The sequence below is a fragment of the Balaenoptera borealis genome (assembly GCF_965194805.1).
Source record: "Balaenoptera borealis genome assembly, chromosome: 4".
Lineage (NCBI taxonomy): Eukaryota > Metazoa > Chordata > Mammalia > Artiodactyla > Balaenopteridae > Balaenoptera > Balaenoptera borealis.
The window spans coordinates 16,247,412-16,265,596 of NC_138861.1; the positions used below are offsets into that span (position 1 = coordinate 16,247,412).

The window sequence follows — 18,185 nt, forward strand, 5'->3', positions numbered from 1 at the left end:
GGAATTTTAAGGAACACAAAATTAAGAAAGAATAAAAAGAAAATGTATTACAAGTAATCATGCTGTGATCTAAGTCCATCTGCATAGGGATGCCAGCTGGGGATGGGAAGTATGCGTACAACTGTCTCTTGCTACATTAACATGAATATCGTTTATTGAACAAGCACCAGATGCCCATGGCTCTGACTCCTGAGCATTTATAAAGAGAAAAGGTAAAACTTTGGAGAAAAAGTAAAACTTTCAGTGCTAACAAGAGAAAATATAACTTTCTTTAGAAAGATAAAAAATGATTACAAGACAGTCCCTGTTCTTCGTGACAGTGAGAGGCCAACACCAGGCAAATATCTCAGACTAACTGCATTCCTCCCTAAACCACCGCCCTCCCCCATGCCAGCCTTCCTGGACTTCAGAATGTTTTTCTGCTGCTCACTTTCTGTGTCATTGACTTTAGTTTGTTTCGGGAGTATCCATCTCATTAGGTGAGACATAATAATCTTTGATATTTTTGACATCCCTTAATTTTTTTCCCATAGATACTTGGAATTGAGATAATGTAAACAAAAACATAGACTTCCTTAAAGTCAATATTCTGACAGCTGAAACATTAAGATATCAAGTCTGTGATAAATGATTGATGGAGATGGAATAAACTACATCCATGCGGTTTTTTCGTTGGTTTCTAAATATTCCCTCTAGCTCACCTGGTTTTGTATCAGGGAAATTCAGATGACAAAGTAACCTTGCTATTATGTGAACATACATAAAGTAATTCTTAATTTCCTAAGACGATGAAAACCACAAAAAACTCAAATAATTATCTGAAAACCCAGTATTTTACTCCATTTGCCTTTTTGCCCATAGATTCTTTATGATAATATGAACTTTGTTTTCTAGTAAACCATTTACTAGTGATCAGAATGAAATCATAATTGATCTTTCAACTTGAGTCTTCCCTTTGAGCAGAGGTGAACACTAAAAAGAGGTTGTGTTCCCTCCAACTCCAGGGACAATATTCTATGGTTCTCTGCAGCCTAATGCAGCTGGCTGCCAGCAAAGGATTTCTGGTAAATGCTAATTATGCCCACTCAATTAAAGTAAACGGATATTTATTGAGCTGTACAGAAGACAGAATGTTGCAGTAATGTGGTAATGCAGTCACCACCTTCCCACCCTAAAGACCCTCAACTTTTCTTCTTTCAGAGTTCAGCACCCAGGGAATTCATTCCTGGAGTGGTTTTCTGGTACATGTTGAACATTTATAAAATACTAATTACTCCTGATGCTATCATGGATATACTAGATAATATAAATATGTAAAACAAAGGATTCTTGCCCCCTAGGATTCTTGCCTTCTAAAATATAAGCCCAGAATAATTCCATAGGTCTTTTAGAAATGGGTAGCATGATCTTGGTTACAAGATAAATAAAAAGAACTTGATATGCAACACAATATTTCCATAATTTTGATGGTCTTTTTATGAAGAAATGGCATTTTCAACATTTCCACTTGAGAGGGCCTGAGAATAAATACAAAGAATCAAACATAAAAACAAAGCGTTAGTAAGTATTTAGAATTTGTTAGCTTATTCTGCACTTACTGTGTGTCTGAAAAAAGATGGATCAGGTTAAATTAGTCTTATTTGAAAAGTATTACAAATGTCTACCCTCTAAAATATGATGAAAACTCACTGAACAAGTACCAAGTCAGTATCTTTAGGTGCCAATTCCAGCTCTTCTTCCTTATTACATTCATTGGGGATGTCTGACGTAAAATTCAGGCAGATTTAGTCTATTTTGTAAGCAATTTCATTGACAATGTCAGATATATTTGTATCAAAGAGGACACATAACCAAAAAAAAATCAATATTTTCATAAGTCTAGAGATTCAACAAATTTAATTTGTTTTAGCTACCAGTACTTGCACACTTTTATTTTTGAAAAGAGGATTGATAAATACTTCCCAGGAACACTTTATGCAAGTATGTTTTATTGATGCATATGCTAAAACAAATGAAATATTTTTTAGAGTTCTGAACTGGTTTAAATTCATTTATTTGTTCATTTTCCTTTATTTTAAATGGGAATCTTTTTCAGTTTTTATTACAATGAGCTATAATAATTTTAAAAAATGCAACAAAAATTGCCTTCAACACAGAGGTCCTGCAAACCTAGTAGAAAACATACTCTTTCATGGATGCATCTATATACTTGTTCTGTGAGTAACATGGAAAAGATACATGAGACTCAAAGAAGGACCAGAAAAGGGAAATATATATAATCCGGGTTACATTTTTAAAAGAGCTTAAATGCAGAAAATTCTCCAGTAAAGACAAAAAGCTACTTGATCAAATTCTATAAATCACATGATGAACACTTGAGATTAGCAAACCAAGGCCATTCCAGAATATAATTTCAGGTCTACCATGTATTAGATGTTGAGATTTGGGGCCAGTTTTCTGAAAGATCTAACTAACCTCAATCTCTATAATGTTCTAGTTCAGTCTTTCTACTCCACCTGGGCAAATATCAATATAAGTAATGCTTTTCCCTTTCCCAGTTATCACACATGTACTTTCCACTCATTTCTGTCTAAACAAATTACTCTGCACCCTCAAAACCTCCACATGATCTTTTTGGAACAGACTTTCCTGCCTCTAGTTACTGTAAAAGTCTCTTTCCTATTGAATACCACTTATAACTGTAGAGTATTCTTCATAAAGGTAAAGAAAGACCTAGCAAAATGTGAAGGATAATGTCTGAATCAATGGCTTTGCAGACAGAATGACGGAGAATAGTGGACACCTCAACCAGCCCACTTTTCTCTGTCACTCGTCTCCTTCCTACATTTCTGGAATTTATTTTTCAACAAGGTTAGGGAAGTAAAAATAATTTAAATTCAACATATTTATTGGACATCTATTTGAATGTTTAATCTTATTTCAGGCACTATGGTGATGAAAAAGAAATTTTCTTTTGGTTTCTGCTCTTAAGTAGCATATCTATTATTTGACATTTAATACAAAACAAGAATCAGAAAGTTAAAATCAAAATTACTTCTCACTCATTTCTACTACACACTCTGTTTTTCATACACACACAATGTTAATTGTTAACTACAATAGTTTTCATCAGAATATGAAATATAATGGTGTTTAGCAAACAAATGTTTATGAATAATTTAATGTAACTATTTCAGGCCCCCAACGTAATACTCTTTTTACTGTGTTTTCCAAAGCTCTCAGGAAGATAATTATGCTGCACGGAAGAGCCCCTAACATATCCCCTATTATGAATTTTATGGTTCATTTTACTGAAATACTTCTTCCCTTCTTTATTATCTGGACTTGGATGCTTTTTTTTCCTCTAATACTTTACTACCAAGACAGGAAATCAAGTTGATAGTGGCCTATGGATCATAACAAGTTCATCTGTTTGCACTGGTGGAAGATCTGTGGTAACAGCAAGGGCCAGCCGAACACAACATGTCAGACGTGCTGACTGGTCCCAAGACAGCAGGCAACATGCAACAAAAAAGAGAAGTTCAGGACCTCACTGACGACAACAAGCTGCAGCAACAGCTTCCCAGCTGAGTGACACGAAGCCTATGAAGGAAACATTACTCGTTTAGGTAGGCACACATGAAATATTAATTTCCTGGATCGCCTGCATTTGCATAGTAATAATAAGTTCACCTTCTTAGCTTGTTCTGGCCTCAATTAGCAATTCTACTGTCATACCTGAGATTTGGGGAAGGAAAGAGAAGAGAAGGCTGTAGAAAATGTCCCTCTGGAAACAGCAACACTAATGGAGCTTATCACTACCATCATTAATTTAATCAAAAACCTTGAGGCAGAGGACCAGAGCAATCTGTTAAGGAAACATTTTCTAAAATGAGAGTGCTTCCCATTTCAATTAGGGTCTTGCTGTTTTTTGGGTTTTTTTTTTTTCTCTTTGAGACGTTATTTTTCTCTGTTATCTCCCCCTCATCCCTCCCCCATTCCTGCCACTGATCAGATCTGCAACTGGGGGCTGTATTTTTACTAAAAAATGTATTCTTGCAAACTGGCAGTTTTGCAAGAACAACCCTCTCCTCTAACCTTCTTAACCGACTTCTTTTTTTAATGACATCTCAATTAGTTCAGACCCTCTGTGCCAAAGATAAAGTCCTTGTATCTCAATGAGGGAATACTCTAGAGAGAATGAAGTTTGCTTCACGGTGTGCATGTTAATATGCTATTCTCTCTAATTAGTTTTACAGATAATGGCTGCCACTGGATGATTCTGCTGTACTTATATGTGTGTTTGTACTCACATGCGTGGTTAGGTGTATTTCCCCTTCCAGATACAAACCAACAACAGAACTATGAGGGAAGTCGCTGAGAACAGATTTCTTGAAAGTGGAATCCCAAGGATGACTACAGGCATCATGCATATGAGACAAAAATATCAATCCACAACTTGAGAACTATAAATTTGCTGATTTTTAAATCTCAGGAACATCATTATTAAATATACATAAAGTAGTGGTGGTCTTGGCTCAACAATGAGACTTCTCTCTGCTACTTCCAGGGAATACCTTTACCAATGCAGATAAATCCTTTGACAAACCCTACTGCAATGATGATACTTTCTATATGAAATGACTATGTCTTCTGCTAGAAGAGAATTTCCTGAGCTGAATATCACCTGAGCATCCCAATAGCAGTAGCTCTCTGGGAGTCGGAGGAAACAAAACTGCATCTTGGACCTCTGTGACACTAAGACAACAGTGATTTGGCCATGCTACCCAGAATACAAGGGCATCACCTCCAGCTGTGTTCACTGGCAGCTTATCCCAGTGGGCGCTTTTATACGGCAGGAGGAAGCAAGGTGTCTGCTCTTGGCTCACCTTTTCCTATGCCGTTGCGCTTTAAAATTTTAAATACCTGTAAGTAACACCATGGAATTATGAGGTCGTGAAATTGCAGGTTAGGGATTCCATGCATGGGCCACTATAAGATCGGAAAAAGCTTTCATAAGAAAATACAACCTCAAGATGGAAAAGAACATTTTTACATTGTCCTTTTCTATAAATTTTCTGTGTTAGCTTTTAATATTTAAAATATGTTTGGAACTTGGGGAAGATAAATCACAAATAAGAGGTATTTTAAAAAGCATTTACGGAGAAATGTCCTTTAAAATAGAGAGCAGACTTCCAAAGCTGTAAGTAATCTCAGTTTTGTCCTTTAAAGGTACAGACTCTATGCCCATTCCTGTGTGCCTGAGAGAGAAGTACTGGGACAAGTGAGCATCTGTATTGGTGTGATTAAGAGCCAGGCTCTAGTTAACTCTAAAGTAAACATTCCATAACACCTCCATAATCTTCTAAAGTTGAAGACACAAATGGCAGTGAAACAAGCATTTCAATAGAGTTATTATTGTTTCTAGAATGAATAGAAATATGCTCATGGGCTAAGCTAGAAGCTCTCAGCATGTATAACTATACAACAAAATTAGTCAATTCCGTCAACATTAAACACTAAATGAAAGGAAAGCATGAATTCACACATAAAAAACTGCCATCTTTTTTTTTTTTTCCGTGAGGGCAACATAACAGGCTCTACTTTTTCTCTCTCTGATTGATGAAATTTTTCATCAATTTTTTAAATTTTAAAGAATTTTTTCAAATTTTTTCAAATTTTAAATCTGAGGGATGAAAAATGTGGTAAGAGACTTCTGAAGGTACTAAGATATCATTAAAATAAATAAATAAATAGGAATAACCCTTGACATTCCTCTCCTCCCAAACTGTAATATTAAACTTATCATATAGATATATATATATCTTTAATGTATGAAAAATAGGTAATATCGATTGCTCATATATGATAGGAACTCTGCTGAGTGCTTTATATATATATTATTCAATCTTCTCAGCAATCTCACAAGTAAAATAACCCTTTTAGTTTTACAGATGAGGAAACTGAGGCACAGAGAAGTATAGCAAGTGGAAGTGACTGGCCTGGGATCCAAATCCATGCACTTTTAACTACCAAACAATTATTCTGTCTCTACTGGAGGGAAAAGAACTGGAATAGGGCTCAGGAAATTTTAATTAGCTGCTTTCTTTTCCATTATAATGACTCTCCGAACCTCCATCTCCTCACTTCAAAAATATCTAAATAACATGAAGTTGTAGGTTTCTATGTCACTTTTCAGCTCCAGTCTGCATAATCTTTCAAATTGTAAATTGCCCCTGGAAGTTTAGTGCTGAAAGGGCATTTGAGATGCCCAAATCCAGAGTCCCTCTCTCCACTAAGGCAATTCATCCTATATTATCTCTGATTTACTGTGATTTTTCTACATGAATTTTTCCAATGAAGGGCATATAGCCCATAGGACAAGAGACACTGTTAAAAGTTTAATTGTTAGAAATATCTTCTTCTTATTTACCTTAACTATATCTACCGTTAAGGCTTAAATATTAACTCACTTCTTTTGTTTTTTGTATCCTTTGTTTTTTATATAACTTTCTACAAACGTAAAGAAAACAGGATTATTATGTAAAGTTTTAGAAAATACAGGAATACTAAAAATAAATTTTAAAAACTTAAATTTAACCACTCAGAGAAATCCATTAAAAAGGATATTTTAGCAGTTATTTTAATATACATATTTCAACTTTAAGAATTAAACTTTGACCTAGTGATCTTTTTACTCAACAGTATAATGTGAACATTTATTCATGCCATTGACTATTGTTGGTGAATATGATTTTTATAATTGTTTTAGCTTCTTTATATTTAAAATTTTTTATTATAACTTAATAATTTTTGAGTAAATCAGATAATCCTACTCATAACTATCAATATTTTCTTTATGGTTTCTTCATTAGTATCATCCATTTCAACTCCAAAAGAAGTTAAATATTTGTTTCTATTTTCTTGTGTAATTTTTATGGTTTCTCAATATTTTCTGTGTTATCTCTTTAATCCATCTGTCATTTATTCTGGCATATATTTATATGGGTTGAGAAACTATAAATTTCTGAAACCCCACAAATGATATTCTTCTATATAAGAGGGCTTCAGATATTTGAAATCTATGATCATGCCTATCATTTCTCTTCCATTCAAATCACAAATCGTCTCTGTTAAATACGATCAAGTCCTTCTTTTTTCGAATGGGGTTTGGAAAGTAGTCTCCTCTGTATGTTCACAGATATGCCAGTTTTATTTGGAAGCGGAATGTTCACAACTGGATACAGTTGTTTAACTGCCCCATCAGTGTCCATGTATCTTAGGGCAGGAAATTATAATTCCATAAATGCAACTAAGATTAAATAGAGTTGTAGGCTACCACATCATAACCTCGGCACGAATTCAACTGGTACTTAACTAAAGTCTCCCAGATCTTTTTCACATGAACCACTACTGTCAAGCCCCATTTTCTGAAAATGCTGTCAATTAATCTACAAGCCTTTCATCTACACAGCAGTAGATGCATATACATTGTACTTTCAAATGGTGCTTGCGTTTCTGATTTAAATAAGCTTATGCATTTACCCAGAAACACAGAAGGGGACCCAATGCATGCCTTTGATAGGAGTGATAATGTGGCACTGTACAGATGCTGGAGTCCCTATTCAGTAACTCTTCCTCATAAACACACTCCGTCCCACTGCTGCACAGGAAACATGAGGGCCATACAGTTAGCAACACATATCTATGCTATGATAATAGACATTTCAGGGAATCCCTTTAAGGATACCAAGAAACAAACTTAAAACTCCCCTGAATAAAAGAGGAGTTTCAGGAACCAAAAGAACTGAGCCGACCACTTTTTTGCAAAGCCCTTTGTGATCTTCTTAAGCCCATCTATTCAGACTAAAGGTCAAGTGGGCAAAGCCAGCAATTCTATTTTCCCACAAAGCTGCTACAGTTTTCTGTCTCCTGACAGCCCCATCACTAGGAGTCTATTATCTTCCATTCTCCCTCCAGCACCACCCAGATCCTTAACTGGAAATGCACTAAACAGCTCCTTTCTTTCATGGGTTGACTTTCAGTTTTTTGTAATGGCTTCATGTTATACATCTAAAAGCTTTCTTCCCTTGCTCTGTTTATTTAAAGAGGGCAATTTGAGAAAGCAGAACCCACCCTAAACAAGCCTTTCACTATGGTAGGCCAAATGCAAGTAAATTTGCTAATAAAGGCCTTTTCCAGTTCACTAGGTGGCACTTTAAAAGTAGCATCTAGATGACAGGTCTGAAACTGTCTTTAAAAACTGCCTGAAGAATTTAATTTCTACTTGAAGGAATACTTTGCATCTTCCTTTAAATAACAGTTAGTGATCCTTTCAGAAAAAAAAAAAACCTTGGAGTTTACTGTCTAATCATACAGACTACAGGTTGTGTCTGCACTCTATCAAGAACTCATAGTAAAAGCTTTAGTTTTTCTTGACCCAATACCTGTTTAGATTGGTAGATGTTTCCGTGTTCAAGTCTTAATCCAGATCAAGAAATCAAACACTAGAAAATAAAATCTAGTTGTTTTGAGTTGACAGCTACTTGGCAGATCAAAAAACCAAATCTACTTTCAAAGTTAAATGGAGAAAAAGGAGAGGAAAAAAAAAAGTTGCTTCCTGGCAGACTCTAAGCTTCCCATTTAAAGGTGTTTGTACACTGATGTGGTCAGAGCAGGGCCAAGAAGTAGCATTCACAGCAGCAGAGTTAACACATCAAGTTTAAATTCAAGGTAGGTGTCTTCTTACATTTCTTACATTTAGTGCGCATTTACTTGCCATTTCTTGACTGGCAATTCTTGACACATAATACACATTTATACACATACATGTCCTTAACCAGGAAAAGAAAGCAGGTATGGGTAACTGACTGAAAAACTAATGGCCAAATGAACTGAACAAAACACGAAATTTCTTCAGTCTGAAGGTTAATGTGTATCTTAATGTTAATTTGTGAAGCAGGATGGTGATATTTACTTATTTAAATTTCAAGATAAAATGTATTCAAAATAAAATATTAAAAAATGTCTGATTTACCTTCTCTTACTAAGTAGAAAAGAAATGCACTTAAAAATTCAGGCCATAGACCTAAATGGCAGAATTTTAGATCAAGTTTTTTCCTTTTACTTTTGTCACAAGACATTGTTTTGCCATAGTGCTACTGTTCATTTCCTAATATTTACAAACATAGTTAATGAAGAGAGTAGTTTGAATTATTAGGTAAAAGTTATCTCCAAATAAAATATATTCAAAAAGCCATTCTTCTTGCATGTTACATCATGACTTGTTATTTCTGTAGGGTTTCCACCCTTGGAAATTGCAGTACTGTAACTGTACCAAAAGCTACTATCTTCTTAAGACGGTGATAGACCCAAGATTATACGGAGCTTAAGAACATGAACAAGCACAGGAATGTTGGCAAGGGCACCCAGCCTGCGGGAGTTGTGATGGCTGGCAGGGTGCTGCCCTAAATCCTTGAGTTGGCTACAAGAACTCTGTAATCTGATCTCAACCCACTTCTCCAACCTCATCTTTACGTCACGCCTCCTCAACCACTCATATGACATATTTCATCCAGATAGATCTATCTGTGGACTCTAGAAAGCACCATTTTCTCTCTAGCTCCTAAGTCTTTGCACTTAAATTTATTTCTACCTAAAATACACTCACCTTCTCATTCTTATGAATCCCACCTTCCTGATTAGGTAACTAACTGTCACGCAACCTTCAGTACTCAACTTGAATCCAGTGTTACCACCATGTCAATTTAGGTTCCCCTCCTGTGAAGTTTAATGGCACCCCTCACTCACTCCCATAACACTCAAGAGTGATGGTATGAAGCAGAGGTTTTCAAAATGTGTCCAAATATCACGTGCATCAGAACGTCCTCAAAGGCTTGTTAAAACACAGCCTTCTGGGTTCCACCACTGTCCTACTGAATCAAAATCTCTGGGAATGGAGCTGAGAAAGCTGCACTTTATAAATAAACTTCCCAGATAATACTTACCCATCCTCGCTTCAGAGGCTACATTCTTTGAAGGGGTAAAGGCACAGACTGAAGATACTTTTGCTGTTTTAAAATATCAAGAGAATAAGGGTAATGGCTCAAAAACATATTATTTTAAAAATGGAATCTAGCCTTTACAGGGGGGTAGAACCATACACACATCTGAAAGTCACAATTCTCTACATGATTTCTTTCCTTTTCTAGTCTAGAAAAATGAAATAATACCCTATACATGTCCATTTCATTCTTCCCTGCAAGACATAGAATAATGACTCCTTTAAAGAAGATTGGAGCAAAAATGTGTGTGTGTGTGTGTGTGTGTATTCAAGTGAAGTACTTTTAAAAGAGACATTTTAATTAACCCCAATTTAGCAGACAATGCTGAAACACAGGGGACTTAAGACACTTGTGACCTATAGCTTTTTAGTGATAATGATGATGATAAATGAAGCTACATTCTCCAGTCTAAAATAATTGCCACAGGCATGATTTCTGAACAACTTGCCTCCCTCACTTCTCAATGCCCCATGTGAAGTAATAATGATGTCAAGCACAAGAACAGAAAACCAAGGGAACCAAGTGAAAAAGATAGAAGAAATGAGTATAAATGAGGTTATGCAGCTCTGAAGACATTTTTTTAAACTCAAATTCCAATGAAAATAGTTTAGAAATTGGAATGACCTTCAAGGTTGGTTCTGCAATGAGTATTCGTGCTTCCTGAACAATTTTGGTGTTGTTTCTCAGGTTTTAATTAGCAATGGTGCCACCCTAAAAAGATTCTCAGCAATTTCTCGTAGACTCCAGGCCATTTGCTCTCATTATGAAAGTCTGCTTTCATCGTTCCTGCAGTATAATTGATCTTAGCGCAGTTGCTAATACCAACAATCATCTAATTATTTTCTCTGCAACACGGAGAATAAAAATAAGTTCCTCTGTAAAACCTACCACATATTTTGCTTTTAAAATGTCTGATGGCCTTTCAGAGAAAAGGAAATAACCATATAGTTTTCTACATGCTAAACTATTTCTTTATATGTGACAAAAACATTGATTTTGGCATTTTGCCTGCACCAAGAAAATCAGTGCTTTGAAGGCAGTAAGTGACTGACTACTTACACAGAGTCTGTTATAATCTCTCACCCCCTACCTTCTTGGAAAAGCAGAACTCACAGTGGTTGGTCAGAACCCTGTTTGGGGCTGGAATAGGCCAAGATGACTCAGAAGTTTCTAGAGCCAATTAAATACCCCTGATTTACTGATTTAATAAAGAAACTCTGTCTTCTGACCTCAAAGGGTCAATAAGAACAAACATCAATAAAAGAGACATGTTTTTATTGAAAACACAGGGAGATCAAGCATGAGGTTTCTGATGTGATTCTGTGATGCACTAATTTATCAGTGAAATGCTCATGGTGGGTAAGGAATCAAGGAGAAGAGTAATCTCTGTTCCACAGCCTCAGAATCATGCTACTTAAATTCTCAGAGAAAGGTTAGAAGCCAGACTCCTAAGTACACCAAGCCTCTCAGGCACACTTTCAAAGAAACAGTAGTTCTTCCTTTTATATCATTTAAGTCAACCACAAAACTAAAAAAAAAATTTAAAGCAGAATCTTCTGCAGATAGCTGATCACACTAATAGACTCAAGTGTGCTCATTTCCTTTCTACTATACTGGTAGGTACTGGTAGGTACTGGTAGGTACTGGTGGACAGCTGAGGATTCATGAGTTCTTAGTCTAACAGATTTATCTTTGTGCTTACTCAGAGAAATACCTCGTCAAAAGATTTGATAGTTTAAGTGAGGTAAATCATGCAAATAATTTGACATGTTTTTTAAAGCTAGGAGATATGCTTATTACCATGAAAGAGGTACCAATTCCATAAAAGTAAAAACTCACAGGAAAAGAATCAAGTGGTCATATGCTAGAATAATCCTTCCTTTTGGTTGTAAGATTTTGTGATTATTATGCCTTTCCTTATTATCATTTTGAGCATTCCCTTTCTTTTCCCAACATTTTATTATGAATATTAATACAAACAAACAGCAAAGTTGAAGAAACTTTACAGTAAATATCTACATATCCACCACCTATATTTTACTAGTGACCTTACAAATTTCTATACATCTATCCATTCCTCTATCAATCAACCTTGTATTTTGGATGCACTGCAAAGTAAATTACAGACTCTAGTACACTTCTCCCTAAATATTTAAGAATGCATATCATTATATGTTCAATATTTGTTTAGTGTTTTATGTAACATTTACACAAAATAGAATTCACAAATACTAAGACTGAATTCACTTTTTTTTTTCCTGAGTGAAAGTTCTTTTTTCTAATTTAAGTTTAGTTTATTTACGACATTGTGTTAGTTTCAGGTGTACAGCAAAGTGATTCAGTTATATATGTGTGTGTGTGTGTGCACGTGTGTGTATTCTTTTCCAGACTTTTTCATTATAGGTTATTACAAGATATTGAATATAGTTCCCTGTGCTATACAGCAAGGTCCTTGTTGTTTATTTTATACATAGTCGTGTGTATCTGTTAATCCCAAACTATTAAAACTCACTATGTTTTGCCAAATGTATGCAACTCATCTTGATTAAAATCCAAACCCTCTACACCAAGCATGATCTGGCTCCAGGCTGTTTCTCTAACCGCAACTCCAGTCCATCATTTCTAGCTCACTCATCTCCAGTTACACCAGCCTTCTTTCTTTTTCTCACACAAGCTGAGCTCCTGTTATCTTCACAGCCTTACACACAGGTTAATCCTTCTTCTTTTTGCCCCTCGGCATTCTTCAATGGCCACTTTTAAATATCACCTCCTTAAAAACATGCCCTTACTGCCTGCTCACGTAGACTGTCTTCCCAGTTATGCTCTGTAATTGTTCTTATCAAAATTTGAATTAAACATTTGTTTAGGTTTTCTTTATTTAATGTCTGTGTACTTCACTAGACTAGAAGCTCCATGACTGCAGGGACTATATAGTTCTTTTTTTTTTTTTTAACATCTTTATTGGAGTATAATTGCTTTACAATGTTGTGTTAGTTTCTGCTTTATAACAAAGTGAATCAGCTATACATATACATATATCCCCATATCTCCTCCCTCTTGTGTCTCCCTCCCACGCTCCCTATCCACCCACCCCCCCGCGCCAGGTGGTCACAAAGCACTGAGCTGATCTCCCTGTGCTATGTGGCTGCTTCCCACTAGCTATCTATTTTACATTTGGTAGTGTATATATGTCCATACCACTCTCTCATTTCGTCCCAGCTTACCCTTCCTCCTCCACGTGTCCTCAAGTCCATTCTCTATATCTGCCTCTTTATTCCTGTCCTGCCCCTAGGCTCTTCAGAACCATTTTTTTAGATTCTATATATATGTGTTAGCATACAGTATTTGTTTTTCTCTTTCTGACTAACTTCACTCTGTATGACAGACTCTAGGTCCATCCACCTCACTACAAATAACTCAATTTCGTTTCTTTTTATGGCTGAGTAATATTCCATTGTATATACGTGCCACATCTTCTTTATCCATTCATCTGTCGATGGGCATTTAAGTTGCTTCCATGTCCTGGCTATTGTAAACAGAGCTGCAATGAACATTGTGGTACATGACTCTTTTTGAATTATGGTTTCCTCAGGGTATATGCCCAGTAGTGGGATTGCTGGGTCGTATGGTAGTTCTATTTTTAGTTTTTTAAGGAACCTCCATACTGTTCTCCATAGTGGCTGTTATCAATTTACATTCCCACCATCAGTGCAAGAGGGTTCCCTTTTCTCCACACCCTCTCCAGCATTTATTGTTTGTAGATGTTTTGATGATGGCCATTCTGACTAGTGTGAGGTGATACCTCATTGTAGTTTTGATTTGCATTTCTCTAATGATTAATGACGTTGAGCATCCTTTCATGTGTTTGTTGGCAACCTGTATATCTTCTTTGGAGAAATGTTTATTTAGGTCTTCTGCCCATTTTTGGCTTGGGTTGTTTTTTTTTTTTTTTTTGATATTGAGCTGCATGAGCTGCTTGCATATTTTGGAGATGAATCCTTTGTCTGTCGTTTCATTTGCAAATATTTTCTCTCATTCTGAGGGTTGCCTTTTTATCGTTTATGGTTTCCTTTGTTGCGCAAAAGCTTTTAAGTTTCATTAGGTCCCATTTGTTTATTTTTGTTTTTATTTCCATTTCCCTAGGAGGTGGGTCAAAAAGGATCTTGCTGTGATTTATGTCATGGAGGGTTCTGCCTATGTTTTCCTCTAAGAGTTTGATAGTGTCTGGCCTTACATTTAGGTCTTTAATCCATTTTGAGTTTATTTTTGTGTATGGTGTTAGGGAGTGTTCTAATTTCATTCTTTTACATGTAGCTGTCCAGTTTCCCCAGCACCACTTATTGAAGAGACTGTCTTTTCTCCACTGTATATTATTGCCTCCTTTATCAAAGACAAGGTGTCCATATGTGTGTGGGTTTATCTCTGGGCTTTCTATCCTGTTCCATTGATCTGTATGTCTGTTTTTGTGCCAGTACCATACTGTCTTGATGACTATAGATTTGTAGTATAGTCTGAAGTCAGGGAGCCTGATTACTCCAGCTCTGTTTTTCTTTCTCAAGATTGCTTTGGCTATTCGGGGTATTTTGTGTTTGCATACAATTTGTGAAATTTTTTGCTCTAGTTCTGTGAAAAATGTCATTGGTAGTTTGATAGGGATTGCACTGAATCTATAGATTGCTTTGGGTAGGATAGTCATTTTCACAATGTTGATTCTTCCAATCCAAGAACATGGTATATGTCTCCATCTGTTTGTATCATCTTTAATTTCTTTCAGCAGTGTCTTATAGTTTTCTGCATACAGGTCTTTTGTGTCCGTAGGTAGGCTTATTCTTAGGTATTTTATTTTGTTTGATGCAATGGTAAATGGGAGTGTTTCCTTAATTTCTCTTTCAGATTTTTCATCATTAGTGTATAGGAATGCAAGAGATTTCTGTCCATTAATTTTGTATCCTGCAATTTTACCATATTCATTGATTAGCTCTAGTAGTTTTCTGGTAGCATCTTTAGGATTCTCTATGTGTAGTATCATGTCATCTGCAAACAGTGACAGCTTTACTACTTCTTTTCTGATTTGGGTTCCTTTAATTTCTTTTTCTTCTCTGATTGCTGTGGCTAAAACTTCCAAAACTATGTTGAATAATAGTGGTGAGAGTGGACAACCTTGTCTTGTTCCTGATCTGAGAGGAAATGGTTTCAGTTTTTCACCATTGAAAACAATATTGGCTGTGGGTTTGTCATATATGGCTTTTATTATGTTGAGGTAAGTTCCCTCTATGCCTATTTTCTGGAGGGTTTTTATCATAAATGGATGTTGAATTTTGTCAAAAGCTCTCTCTGCATCTATTGAGATGATCATATGGTTTTTCTCCTTCAGTTTGTTAATATGGTGTATCACATTGATTGATTTGCGTATATTGAAGAATCCTTGCATTCCTGGGATAAACCCCACTTGATCATGGTGTATGATCCTTTTAATGTGCTGCTGGATTCTGTTTGCTAGTATTTTGTTGAGGATTTTTGCATCTATGCTCATCAGTGATATTGGCCAGTAGTTTTCTTTCTTTGCGATATCTTTGTCTGGTTTTGGTATCAGGGTGATGGTGGCCTCATAGAATGAGTTTGGGAGTGTTCCTCCCTCTGGTATATCTTGGAAGAGTTTGTGAGGGATAGGTGTTAGCTCTTCTCTAAATGTTTGAGAGAATTCGCCTGTGAAGCCATCTGGTCCTGGGCTTTTGTTTGTTGGAAGATTTTTAATCACAGTTTTAATTTCAGTGTTTGTGATTGGTCTGTTCATATTTCCTATTTCTTCCTGGTTTAGTCTCGGAAGGTTGCACTTTTCTAAGAATTTGTCCATTTCTTCCAGGTTGTCCATTTTATTGGCCTATAGTCGCCTGTAGTAATCTCTTATGAGTTGTTACTTCTCCTTTATTTCTAATTCTATTGATTTGAGTTTTCTCCCTTTTTTTCTTGATGAGTCTGGCTCATGGTTTATCAATTCTGTTTATCTTCTCAAAAAACCAGCTTTTAGTTTTATTGATCTTTGCTGCTGTTTCCGTCAGTTCTTTTTCATTTATTTCTTATCTGATCTTTATGATTTCTTTCCTTCTGCTAACTTCCGGGATTTTTTGTTCTTCTTTCTCAAATTGCTATAGATGTAAGGTTAGGTTGTTTGAGATGTTTCTTGTTTCTTGAGGTAGGATTGTATTGCTATAAACTTCCCTCTTAGAACTCCTTTGGTTGCATCCCATAGGTTTTGGGTCGTCGTGCTTTCATTCTCATTTGTTTCTAGGTATTGTTTGATTTCCTCTTTGATTTCTTCAGTGATCTCTTGGTTATTTAGTAGTGTATTGTTTAGCCTCCATGTGTTTGCATTTTTTACAGATTTTTTCCTGTAATTGATATCTAGCCTCATAGCATTGCGGTCAGAAATGATGCTTGATACGATTTCAATTTTCTTAAATTTATCAAGGCTTGATTTGTGACCCAAGGTATGATCTATCCTGGAGAATGTTCCATGAGCACTTGAGAAGAAAGTGTATTCTGTTGTTTTTGGATGGAATGTCCTATAAATATCAATTAAGTCCATCTTGTTTAATGTGTCATTTAAAGCTTGTGTTTCCTTAGTTATTTTCATTTTGGATGATCTGTCCATTGGTGAAAGTGGGGTGTTAAAGTCCCCTACTATGATTGTGTTACTGTCGATTTCCCCTTTTATGGCTGTTAGCATTTGCCTTATGTATTGAGGTGCTCCTATCTTGGGTGCATAAATATTTACAATTGTTATATCTTCTTCTTGGATTTATCCCTTGATCATTATGTAGTGTCCTTCTTTGTCTCTTGTAATAGCCTTTATTTTAAAGTCTATTTTGTCTGATAGGAGCATTGCTACTCCAGCTTTCTTTTGATTTCCATTTGCATGGAATAGCTTTTCCCATCCCCTCACTTTCAGTCTGTATGTGTCTCTAGGTGTGAAGTGGGTCTCTTGTAGACAGCATATATACGGGTCTTGTTTTTCTATCCATTCAGCCAGTCTATGTCTTTTGGTTGGAGCATTTAATTCATTTACAGTTAAGGTAGTTATTGATATGTATGTTCCTATTACCATTTTCTTAATTGTTTTGGGTTCTTATTATAGGTCTTTTCCTTCTCTTGTTTTTCCTACCTAGAGAAGTTCCTTTAGCATTTGTTGTAAAGTTGGTTTGGTGGTACTGAATTCTCTTAGCTTTTGCTTGTCTGTAAAGGTTTTAATTTCTCCGTCGAATCTGAATGAGATCCTTGCTGGGTAGAGTAATCTTGGTTGTCGGTTTTTCCCTTTCCTCACTTTAAATATGTCCTGCCACTCCCTTCTTGCTTGCAGAGTTTCTGCTGAAACATCAGCTGTTAACCTTATGGGGATTCTCTTGTATGTTATTTGTTGTTTTTCCCTTGCTGCTTTTAATATTTTTTCTTTGTATTTAATTTTTGGTAGTTTGAATAATATGTGTCTTGGTGTGTTTCTCCTTGGATTTATCCTGTATGGGACTCTCTGCAGTTCCTGGACTTGACTATTTCCTTTCCCATATTAGGGAAGTTTTCAACTATAATCTCTTCAAATATTTCCTCAGTCCCTTTCTTTTTCTCTTCCTCTTCTGGAACCCGTATAATTCGAATGTTGGTGCGTTTAACATTCTCCCAGAGGTCTCTGAGACTGTGCTCAATTGTTTTCATTCTTTTTTCTTTCTTCTGCTCTGTGGTCGTTATTTCCACTATTTTATCTTCCAGGTCACTTATCCATTCTTCTGCCTCAGTTATTCTGCTATTGATTCTTTCTAGAGCATTTTTAATTTCATTTATTGTGTTGTTCATCATGGTTTGTTTGCTCTTTAGTTCTTCTAGGTCTTTGTTAAACGTTACTTGTATTTTCTCCATTCTATTTCCAAGATTTTGGATCATGTTTACTATCATTACTCTGAAGTTTTTTTCAGGTAGACCACCTATTTCCTCTTCATTTGTTTGGTCTGGTGGGTTTTTACCTTGCTCCTTCATCTGCTGTGTGTTTCTCTGTCTTCTCATTTTGCTTAACTTACTGTGTTTCGGGTCTCCTTTTCGCAGGCTGCGGGTTCATAGTTCCCATTGTTTTTG

At 35.9% G+C, this 18,185-nt stretch overlaps 1 protein-coding gene across 2 annotated transcripts in view; it reads right to left on the minus strand.

Moving 5' to 3' along the window:
* UNC5C (unc-5 netrin receptor C) overlaps positions 1 to 18,185 on the minus strand; it is a 401,385-nt gene that overhangs the window by 272,746 nt on the left and 110,454 nt on the right. The window lies entirely within an intron of this gene.